The sequence below is a fragment of the Alosa alosa genome, chromosome 9 (assembly GCF_017589495.1).
Source record: "Alosa alosa isolate M-15738 ecotype Scorff River chromosome 9, AALO_Geno_1.1, whole genome shotgun sequence".
Lineage (NCBI taxonomy): Eukaryota > Metazoa > Chordata > Actinopteri > Clupeiformes > Clupeidae > Alosa > Alosa alosa.
In genome coordinates this window covers 8,754,846-8,765,570 of record NC_063197.1, presented here as the reverse complement: position 1 = coordinate 8,765,570, position 10,725 = coordinate 8,754,846, and the positions used below count along the sequence as shown (strand labels likewise).

Sequence of the window (10,725 nt, the reverse complement as noted above, 5' to 3'; positions counted from 1 at the left end):
AAAGGCGCGATATTTCGAGAAATTACGGATTATTGGCAGCGCAGATCCAGATGAGTTGGGTGAGGGAGACGAAGTACCAAGTTCAACCACAAGCCCCCCTTCCTCTGATAACTTCTGGCATTATTGTCCCTTCTCCCTGGTTTTTTTAATAACTTTTGGAAGTCGATACCTACACCAGATGTTTTTCTCAGTCTGACCTATTGGTACAACCTAAAACACGGCAATAATTAACCATTCTCCTTGACGATGTTAGGGATTTACTTCAGTGCCTAATGCTTTCTAATGAGGCGAGCATCTCCAATATGGCGATGTCCAGATCTGATGACAAGCCGTGCAAACCCCTAATAACTAAGTTCGGCAAGCTTAACTTTACATTTCATAACATCAACTAAACATAAGTCACACATTCATTCTATCACTTGTAATATGAACGTATCTTTTTCCTACAACTAGGTGAGATAATTGGCTATGCCTGTTATACTGAAGTTCCACAGTTAGCTAGCTAGCAAGCTAACCGTTTTACATGGGATATGGTATGGTAAGTGTAGCTAGTAGGCTACGTGCTGAATGGGTTGTAATGTTGCCTACATCGTTTCGACATGAGTAAGGTATACGCATAATTCTTTATAACTGCCGTGTTAAATTATTGAATGGCCTGCAAATTAATAACTAGATGTAACGTCAAGGTGTGATTAGGCTATCTGTCTTTCCCATTAGAATCAATGATATATATGTATGTTAACTTGTTTTCCGCTAAAATGGGGCGTGATGCAGATTAAATGTAACCTATATGATGATGCGCCTTTAGTAGGCTACGGAAAGGTATGCTGCACACACTTGTTTGTGCTTACGAGCCGGCCAAAGAGTAGATTCGTACAATAAACACCAACGCAGTTCTGAACTCCCAGTCTGCTGAATGGTGTTTCAAATTGCTGTGGACACCGATGCCGACATGAGTGCGATGCACTCTGCTTTCGACATTCATGAACTGTACATTAGATTCCATTTTTTTTCAATACAACTGCACACCAGCATCGCACTTTGCCGCCGTGTAATCACGATTCAGTTATATTTGGTCGATGCCGCCTAAAATCCATTGTTCATCCAGTGTTTGCGTGTTAAAAACTTCGGTGCTGATGTGTGTGGCAAGTGCACCATAGACTGTAGGCCTATAAAATGGCAGTGCACTCATGTCGAAAAGTTCCTTATTTTCAACTGAACTCAAAGATAATGAATATAGTATTTTATGTTTGTTATGCCCTTTATTAGCTATATTTCTGAAGAATATATTAGTCTGCTGCACATCTTTAGAAATTTGATTTGAAATAATCAAATAGACCTACGTCTTAAGTTAATGAAGTAACTTGCTTTGCTTTCATTTGAATCCTAATCAAGATACACAATAATTGCTTTATATTGTTAACATGGACTCCTGTAAAGTTCAGAAATGCAAAATAATAGAATTTTAATCATGCGATAAAATATGTGATTAATCGTGATTAACTATAGGAATTCATCGATTAATCGTAATTACATTTTTTAATCGTTTGACAGCACTAATTAGAATTAGTTTGTGCATGTTGGTATTGCAATGATTGTGCATACCGTGTCAAACAAATCAGAACCCAGAGAATGGACAACAAATAACAAGAGTTTTTGGGAAGAAAAACAGCATCCACATGCCACACAAGATGAAATCTACAACTCATCAGGTGTGAACAATCAAGTGATTATGCCCCATCCAGAAGCAGTTGCAGTGCTACAACAACAACAACAACAACAACAATAAGCCTAGCAGGGGTGCAGAGGGGTTGTACCCGGTCCAGAGCTCCCCGATGTTCAGCAGGGGCCTCACATGTTTCAGCCGGAGGAAAACCCGCTCCGAACCACGTGTCATGGGGGCCTCCCTGACTCGCTACGCTCGGCGTATGCAGGTGCTCTTGCACCGTCCTGGATCTCCACAGCAGGACAGGAGATGAGAGAGAGGGAGAGAGAGAGAGAAAGAGAGAGGGGAGCTCTTCTGAATATTAACGTGTCATCCAGTAGTGGCAAATTATAAGGATACTGTGGCTGCAGCCTTAGAGGCAAAGGTAGAAAATCAAACAAAAAAATAAAAGGTTGAAAGTAACAATCAAAAAAGGGGGCTTCACAGAGAACAGAGCCTGAACTGTAACAAGACAAGACACAATGCAAGGTCGATTTTGGATAATAAGAGAGAGAGCCAACATGCATTCGAAGTATTGGTTGTTGACCACCTCAGTGGGTATACATATGAATACGAACTGTCTATAGTCTAGAGTAACAGGGGAAGAATAAAGACAATGCGAATGAACAGACCAAGGCTGCTGTACAGTATGTGTACTGATGGTAATTTTGATACCACAGATGAATAGAGACTCAGTCAGACCAATAGTATGAAAAATAAGGAACAGAGTTTTATTTACAATGATGCGCATCAAGGGAGAGACAGCATGACTCCACCTAAAGATTCATCAGCTGTTCTAACTAGACAATGAAATAGTTTAAAGGTTTTAGGGTTTAAGTATCCTTCCAGGCTGATGGGAGATGGTGTTGGTCATTCCATCTCACATGGACTACACTGAGTCAGACTCTGATTAGTGGCAACCTGGAAATCCGGAGCAGATAGCTACTGATGCAGCCATGCAGAACAGTGAAACACTGCAAAGTCATAATATTCCCGCTTATGTCTAAATACAGTCACACACAGATATACACAGGGACAGTACAGATATCATACATAAGTCACTAAGTAGAATCTTTTAGTGTCAAAGTGACCCACTAGTGAGAAATGCAGAACATTAAACCACATATTAGAATATTGGACACAATGCAGAACATTAAACCACATATTGGAATATTGGATATAATGTTCTATTTCACTTTCTCTCAGCACATACAGTATAACTATAGGTTATTTACCTATATATATATATATATATATATATATATATATATATATATATATATATATATATATATATATAGATATATATAGAGATAGATAGATTATTTACTCTGTGTTTATTTACCCCTTTTATCATTGCACTACTGCAACTGTGGCATAAGAATTTCGCTGTATTGCAAACTATACGCGACAATAAAGCTTGAAACTTGGACACACAATGTTTCCATGGCCTTCAGCACATCCAGCATAGGCCCTACTATACAAAGAGGCAGAGACAGAGAGGTAAACAAAATGTCAGTCATACTCAAGAGAAGATGTCACATCCACATCTCACTGTCTAAACAATGCACTGACTAATTATCAAATCACTAACAAATCTATGTTTTGACATGTGACAGGCTTTCCACAGTAAGGGATATATCCATGTCCATTAATAACATTTTCATTTACAGCAATTACACTGACACATTGTTGTCTGATTAAATAAAAGGTACTTTATTTTTAGTTAATACTTAATTTAAAATGTACTTACAGGGGTGAGCTTTACATGGGAATAAATCTCTTTTTTTCATTCGTCTATGATTCAAGCACAATCTCCTAATTCATCGGCGATTGGGCACTGCGGATAATACACAGGTACAATCTATACACATTTTTAATACACGTTTGCATAAAATACTGTCCTGCAGTTTCTACACAATGTCACTAATGCACAGGAAATGACTGTAGAGTATGGCCCTGATGTGGTTGAATTGGTTAAAGCCTCATCCACCAGAACCATAAACTATGATGTAGTCTCCCCACACATGGAATCCTGCATCTTTTCCACTGGTGAATATTTCTCAGCAAACGTGGCTGCTGAACACCATAATGAGCCGTAATCTTTCCTCTTAGTAATATCACGTTTAATTGTATTTTTCAACCAAATCTCCATGACAACAGTGCACCAGAATCCTCCTTGGCCATGACAATGGCAGGATATTGTCATGATGATTCCTCATGGGCCTGCTGAGTTCACCTCGCTCCTGGTAGATGGATGGCAAGTCTCAAGAACAAACAGAGCATGCAGTGAAAAACACACCACAATTAACATCCGCGAGACTTCAAAACTTTTTTTCCCTTTTTTTCTGAAAAGGACACACTGACCAAATGCGGTAAACAAACAACGAGGTAATTACTAAATGACAGAACAGAACACAACAGAGCTGCCAAAAAAACAATGAAAAAAAAAAAAAGCTGACAAATCAGCACATGAGCTAAATAGCTGATCTGCACAGCGGTCAGGAGCTGGGCAAGGACATTTGATTGGATGCTGTGACAGATCAGAGAGTGCATCACGACTGTTTGTCACAGAGGGGTGGAGTTCTGATCGGCTGGACTCAACTGACCCAGCTCCTCCACTCTACACACACATAAACACACAAAAACACACACTGATAGATGTGTAGAGTTGCTTTGAACGTCACAGCACTTGCGAGTGTACACACCCTACCGGGCCCTGGGGAGGGAATCAATGCAGCATGGGCAGCAGCTCAGTGTGTGTGTGTGTGTGTGTGTGTGTGTGTGAGAGAGAGTCACTATTGACAAGACTCTTACGTCCATGCACAAAGATTAGATGAGGTTGGTTCAGTGAGTGAGTGTGAGTGTGTGTATGTGTGTGTCTGTCTGTGTGAGTGTGTGTGTGTGTGTGTGTGAGTGAGTGTGTGTGGGTGGGTGGAAACATGGCAGGCTTTCTTTGAAGTTTGACCAGCCCTGAGACGTTTAACGTAAGGAGATATCAACACCATGTAATAGTCAGCAAATACCTGGCGTTTGAAGGTCTATCAATATAAAGTTGATTGCTAGTCTGCCAGATATTAAACACAAGATATATAACAAATCCTCGAGGGATGACCTCCACCCTCAGGCACCAATACAGACATGGCTGCTCTTCCTGTGGGTGTCAGCTGACTCATTATTGTTATTTTAATATTATTATTGTAAATTAGCATGCAGCCATGTAGTCATCATATTACTCATTTCCTGTCATCGCGTGCCGTCTCTGAATCAGCATACCGTATGTGTTCAGGAAGACAGCAGGAGAGAAGCAAGAGGCATCTTATCCCGTGCTAATGAGTCTTGGCATCCTGCAGAGCTAACAGTCCAGTGAGCGCAGATCGCTAAGCTAACGTATAGCCTTGTCAGTTTGATGTAGACGCAAACGGACAGTGACGACTGAAGAGGGGGTGTGGATGATCTCGCAGCCAATGTGGGTGTTGGTGCCTTCGTGTTTCCTACAGCTGAGACAGTGAGAGTACTGTATGAGTGTTGTGTAGACGTAGCCAAGCGCTGTGAGAAAGAAGGAATCAGCACTCAGGGAATCAGATGGAATGATGGGATATTTTTTGTTTCAAATAAGGCCAACAAAGGCAATTAAAAAAAAATAGGCATAAAATTAAGCATATAAATTAGTATAAGTGAAGAAAGTTATTAAGTTAGATAAAAGCACAGATCAAAGAGGCAATATATAAAACAAATAAATATAAAACATGAAAGCAGATTCAACAGGACAGACACAACGATACACTAAAATGAAACTAAAGGTAGCCTTTTTAGGACTGTACAAAGTTGGCCAAATGAATATAAGCTGCTGTTAGGTGTGAAAGTACTATGTAGGCTACTTTTTAGCTGATCAAAGCTCAAGCCAAAATTGGGAAACAGACAAATATTAATACCTTAACCCCTTCAATGTTTCATGGGGGGGGGGTACCATAACATTTATTCCTGCAGGCGCCCTTGCACTCAAGCAAACATTCACACTCAGGGCCAGATGTACGTACATTTGCGAACGTAGCGTTATCAGCGTCATGGACAAACCGCAGATTGTGAAAGCTGTCAGACCCAAGTTTCCGTCGTATTTATCAATCGTTCAATCCTTAGTGTAAACTGCGCCTTTCTCCGCCCATAAACGCAATTTACGAACGTCCACAACTGAATGCCAGCGCCTACGTACAAGCGCAGTTGAATGAAGTTAACTGATGAAAACTTTAAAAAGAATCAAATGTTTAGCGATCATGAAATAATACCATACATGATAAGATGTAACAAGCAGGGAGATAATGAAGATCAGTATGTGACCACGGGAGTCAGATGACAAGAGTCTTGACTATAGAGTGCTCGACTACGCCACTTGGGGCCTTTCACACAAGATGTATTTTAGCTAGACCTCCAACACCTTGATTTAGACAAGAGGGCTCTAGCACACAGATAAGCCAGTAATGACAGAGGCGTGGTATTTCAATGAAAAAAATAAACAATTTATTCACAAGCAATTCAGTTTAAAAGTCAGTCTTGGGTTTGATTCTCAGGATGGAGTGCAGTACATATTAGGCCCAATAGGCCAGCAAGAGGAAGGTAGTGGCTGCCACCAGGAATATTACATGTAATCAAGTAGGGTTAATTTGATCAGCTGTTCGGGAGCGGTTACCTGTCCTGGAAGAGGAGTGAGACCGACACACCACCCGTGCTGCGGATTCTGTTGCCTATTCACAGACACACACACACACACACACTTCGCATAGGCACAGGTACTACAAAGAGTGATCACTGCAAATAGTGAGGTGCACGCTACCACTACAAATACTGTGTGAAGTTACGAAGAGGAGGACTCAGATCCGGCGACCTGCCCCGGGAACAGCTGCAACACTCTGTTTTTCTCTGGAGGGAGAAGGGAAGATATGGTTGCTATTGGCAATAACTGGCTGGGTCAAGAAAGCTAGATGTTAGCATTACTACCAACACACATTACGCAGCAAAATACTGGGGCAGCCAATACCACACCTGTTGCCGATACACACCACGACGGAGGGCAAATAAATGAAACCGGCCCCGCCCTATGTTTAGGCCAAATCAATCGGACAAACAAAACAAAATAAAGAAAACAAAATGAGGCAAGAGCTACAATTACTTAAAATCTACAGGAGGCAAAGCAGCAGTGGCAATCTTTCTAAAGGAGTAAACAAACACAGTTAAAATCCATTGTTTATGGTAAATACAGCCTAAACCAATACAGATACAATACAACACGGTTTCCTTTTACCTCTAGGAATACAGCACTCAACATGAATGGAAATGGGACTCCCTGGTATCTCTCCAGTACGCAAACCTACATAAAATCACACACAAGCATAGCTCACATACAACATAATAAAAGGTTATTGGCTAGTTAAATCCACAAGGACTTACAGCGAAAACATGACACATTATAGTAGATCCAGTTACTGTAAACTGGCATATAAACATACATATGTACACATGCACACACACATATTACATGGCAAACCTTACTGAGATATACAGCCAATGTTACCTTAACGCATCTCCCAATAGAAAGTGCAACCTGCGCGTACACGGCGTCTTTTCAGTCAAGACCTACGTTAAAGACAATGCTGTGAATGTGCGTGAAGGCATTTACAAAAGGACCATACAGTTCAATCATCTACGGTGTAGTGCTTGTAAATACCTTCGGTAGATCAACAAAACACTACCCGGAAGCGTCTGGTACACAGCCAAATACCTGTTGTCAAACAGTTGCACTTTAAAAACAGCTGGCTAAAATAACATGTTTGCAGTGAAAAAGGAGCATTGGCACATACCTTTCATAGGTGACAGCACAGCGAACACAGTGTAGGGAGGACGTACGGAGCCTAGGGATCACTTACTAGCCCACCTCCGGTGCCGGTCTTATAGAAAGTGCCATTGACGCTAATGAGTACATAGCCACCTGCAAGCTAACTGGAGGGCGTGACCGATAGGAGAGGAGCTACGGTGAGAACAGGAGGACAAACTTGGTACAGCAGTTAGTCTGCCGGTTACAAGTAGTTCTACTCAAACTACTTGTGCTATGGAAGATTGGTCAAATCTAGCAAGTAGGAAAGTTTAAGTGAATGACGTGAAAGTGATCATTGCTTTTGATAGTACAAAGACTTACAAAACTGGTCCTCTAAATAGTGATTCTGTTGTCTTTGAAAGGTTCTCTTATTGAACTGCAATTTGGATTAACACCTCCTTTTACAAGGCGGAAGTATTTAGGCGCAGAATAGACGTGCGCTTTCAGGAGCAGTCTTTGTACATACCGCGGAATACATAATTAGGCGCTCTTTACTCTTCCCCTCCCATCCCCTGGATCCTCCCATGAATGCATATGTATGACATGAACAACGCAATCTGCCACTTTCAGCTCCCGCGTCAGGCAGTTTGCGCTTTTACATCATTGTAGCCTGTTTGTACCTCGCAATGATTTTACACGCACGTTGCGAAACAAATACAAGTGGGCGCAAAAGCGTTAGTACATCTGGCCCTTAGTCTTTTAGGTGTGACGTTAGCTACTTGTCCCGACACAATGGCGGTATGTGTGGAGGAATTGGGATGCGTAGGTGGCAAATGAGGTGGCAGCGGGGTAATGTCACCCCCACCATGCTATGTCCACTGAAAGGTCATCCCTATGAGTCATTGTTCTAACTGAGAGGCTACAGTACACAGCCAAAGCCATTTGTTGTTTTTTTTCCCTTCTTTTTTTTTAACAGGCTTGAACCGCTGCCCACACGAACCACAAACCCTGCATCAGTGGTCAACCTCTGTTTTTGTCAGACACAGTCTTTTTTTTTTAGAAGTTTAGAGTTGTACCAAAGTGCTTTTCTGTCAAGATGAAATCCATTGACAACAAATGAAACAAATAAACTCTGAAATAAGAAATCGAAGATGTGAACTGATCTGAAAACATAAAACACAGGGGAATGTTTCTACATGGCCATAGCTTGTATGTTTGCTTATATCCACTCTGATGTGTTTAATTCTTCAGGTTGACCTCTACTAACTGCATGAAGTCAGTCAGGGAGACAGACCTGAAGGCAAATGAAGGCATATAGCCTTCAGACATGAAGCATCTCTTGTGTGCCCAAATGCCTAGCAACCGTTTGGGCACAAGCAGGCAATGAAGAGATAGGGCTCGGTGTGTGTGTGTGTGTGTGTGTGTGTGTGTGTGTGTGTGTGTGTGTGTGTGTGTGTGTGTGCGTGCGTGTGTGTGTTGTGATACAATAAGAGTTCGGAATTTCATCAGAGCCAAGCAGGATTTTAGAGGATAATTCTTGGCCTAGACAACCATCCCCACCCACACAGTAACACCCACATATGTGTGCGTCTGTGTGTGTGTGTGTGTGTGTGTGGTGTATAGATGGGTTGATGTGTGTGTTTTAAGATATGTTTTTTTGATGAATGACTGCATGCATGGGTGCATACAAGTTCAATATTTATGTTATTAATTATTTTGACATACTGTAGGCTACATCTAAGCCCAACTGTGTCATAAATTATGTGTTCAGATACTGTATATGAGTGCATAATACAAATATAATGTGTGTGTTCATGTGCGTGTGCTTTGATGTGTGTGTGTGTGTGTGTGTGTGTGTGTGTGTTTTTGTGTGTTAAGGGGGGTCGGGGTTAGAGGGTTAGACTGACTAACTCAAAATCCATGTCACAATGTAACAGCCATATGTTTTCTAAAGAAGATCAAGATCTGGACTGCTATGCGATTAAAACCTCTCCCTCCCTCCCTCTCTCTCTCTGCCTCCTTCTCTCTCTCCCTCAGCCTCCCTCTCTCTCTCTCTCTCTCTCTCTCTCTTGCAAACATGCAAATATACACATCTAGGTGTTTCTGGTAAACAATTTAGCATGTACAGTATGTACGATAGAAAATTAGATTGAACCAATTGCAGATATGCAATCAACACCCTGCCATCCCCTTCCCCAGTCTATCTCACACACACACACACACACACACACACACACACACACACACACACACACACACACACACACACACACACACAGAGAGAGAGAGAGAGAAAACACACCATACACCCTCCCCCCCATTCTCTGAAAATACTCAACACACACCCAAAAACAAACAGACACACACAGACACACCATACACCCTCTCCCCATTCTCTGAATTTACTTGGCACACACACACACACACACACACACACACACACACACACACACACACACACACAAACACACACACACACACACACAAACTCAAACACATACCCTGTATCCCCCCCATCCCCACCACCACCAGCAGCACCAACACCACCTCGCCCAGAGTCTCATTAAGTACTCAGTGCTCCAGGCAGAACAGGTCTCAAGTCAGAGCTTCTATATTTAGCTCTTAATAATGACGCCGCTCACCACTAAACACCCCATTAATTAACAACACGCCGCACTCACTGAACACACTACCTGACTAACCTGACAGAGACTCTCCGCTAGAGGTGAGAGAGGGTGTGTGTGTGTGTGTGTGTCAGTCAGTGTGTGTGTGTGTGTCTACATGTGTGTGCGTGCCTGTGTGTGTGTGCCTGTGTAAGTGTGTACATGTATGTGTGTGTGTGTGTGTGTGTGTGTGTGTGAGAGAGAGAGAGAGAGAGTTAAGTGAGTAAAGTGAAGGAAAGGTTGTGGGTGGAAGGAAGGAAAATTAAATTTCTAAGAAGGGGTCACCAGAAGTGACAGAAAGTGTGAGAGAGTTTTAAGTGAGGGAGAGAGAGGGGGGAGTGGAGACACCCAAGGCTGAAGCGACCAAGAAGAACAAGACAGCTAGAGAGAGAGAGAGAGAAGAAGAGAAACAAAGAAAGAGAAAGAGAGAAATAAAGAGGAGAAATGGATGAAGAGGAAGATTGATGGAGTGAGAGAAAGAAAAAAGAAGGGACTCAGCGACTCCATACTTCAGCGTATTATGCCTCCAATCATGCATGAAAGCGGTT

General features: G+C 42.0%; 1 long non-coding RNA gene across 1 annotated transcript; it reads right to left on the bottom strand.

The window, feature by feature from the left end:
* Positions 1 to 6,883: 6,883 nt before the first annotated feature.
* Positions 6,884 to 7,769, bottom strand: LOC125300660. The gene is made up of 4 exons (XR_007194596.1): positions 7,561 to 7,769; positions 7,428 to 7,481; positions 7,275 to 7,336; positions 6,884 to 7,070 (listed from the first exon to the last, which is right to left on the bottom strand). It is a non-coding gene; the product is annotated as an uncharacterized LOC125300660 (long non-coding RNA).
* Positions 7,770 to 10,725: the final 2,956 nt, after the last annotated feature.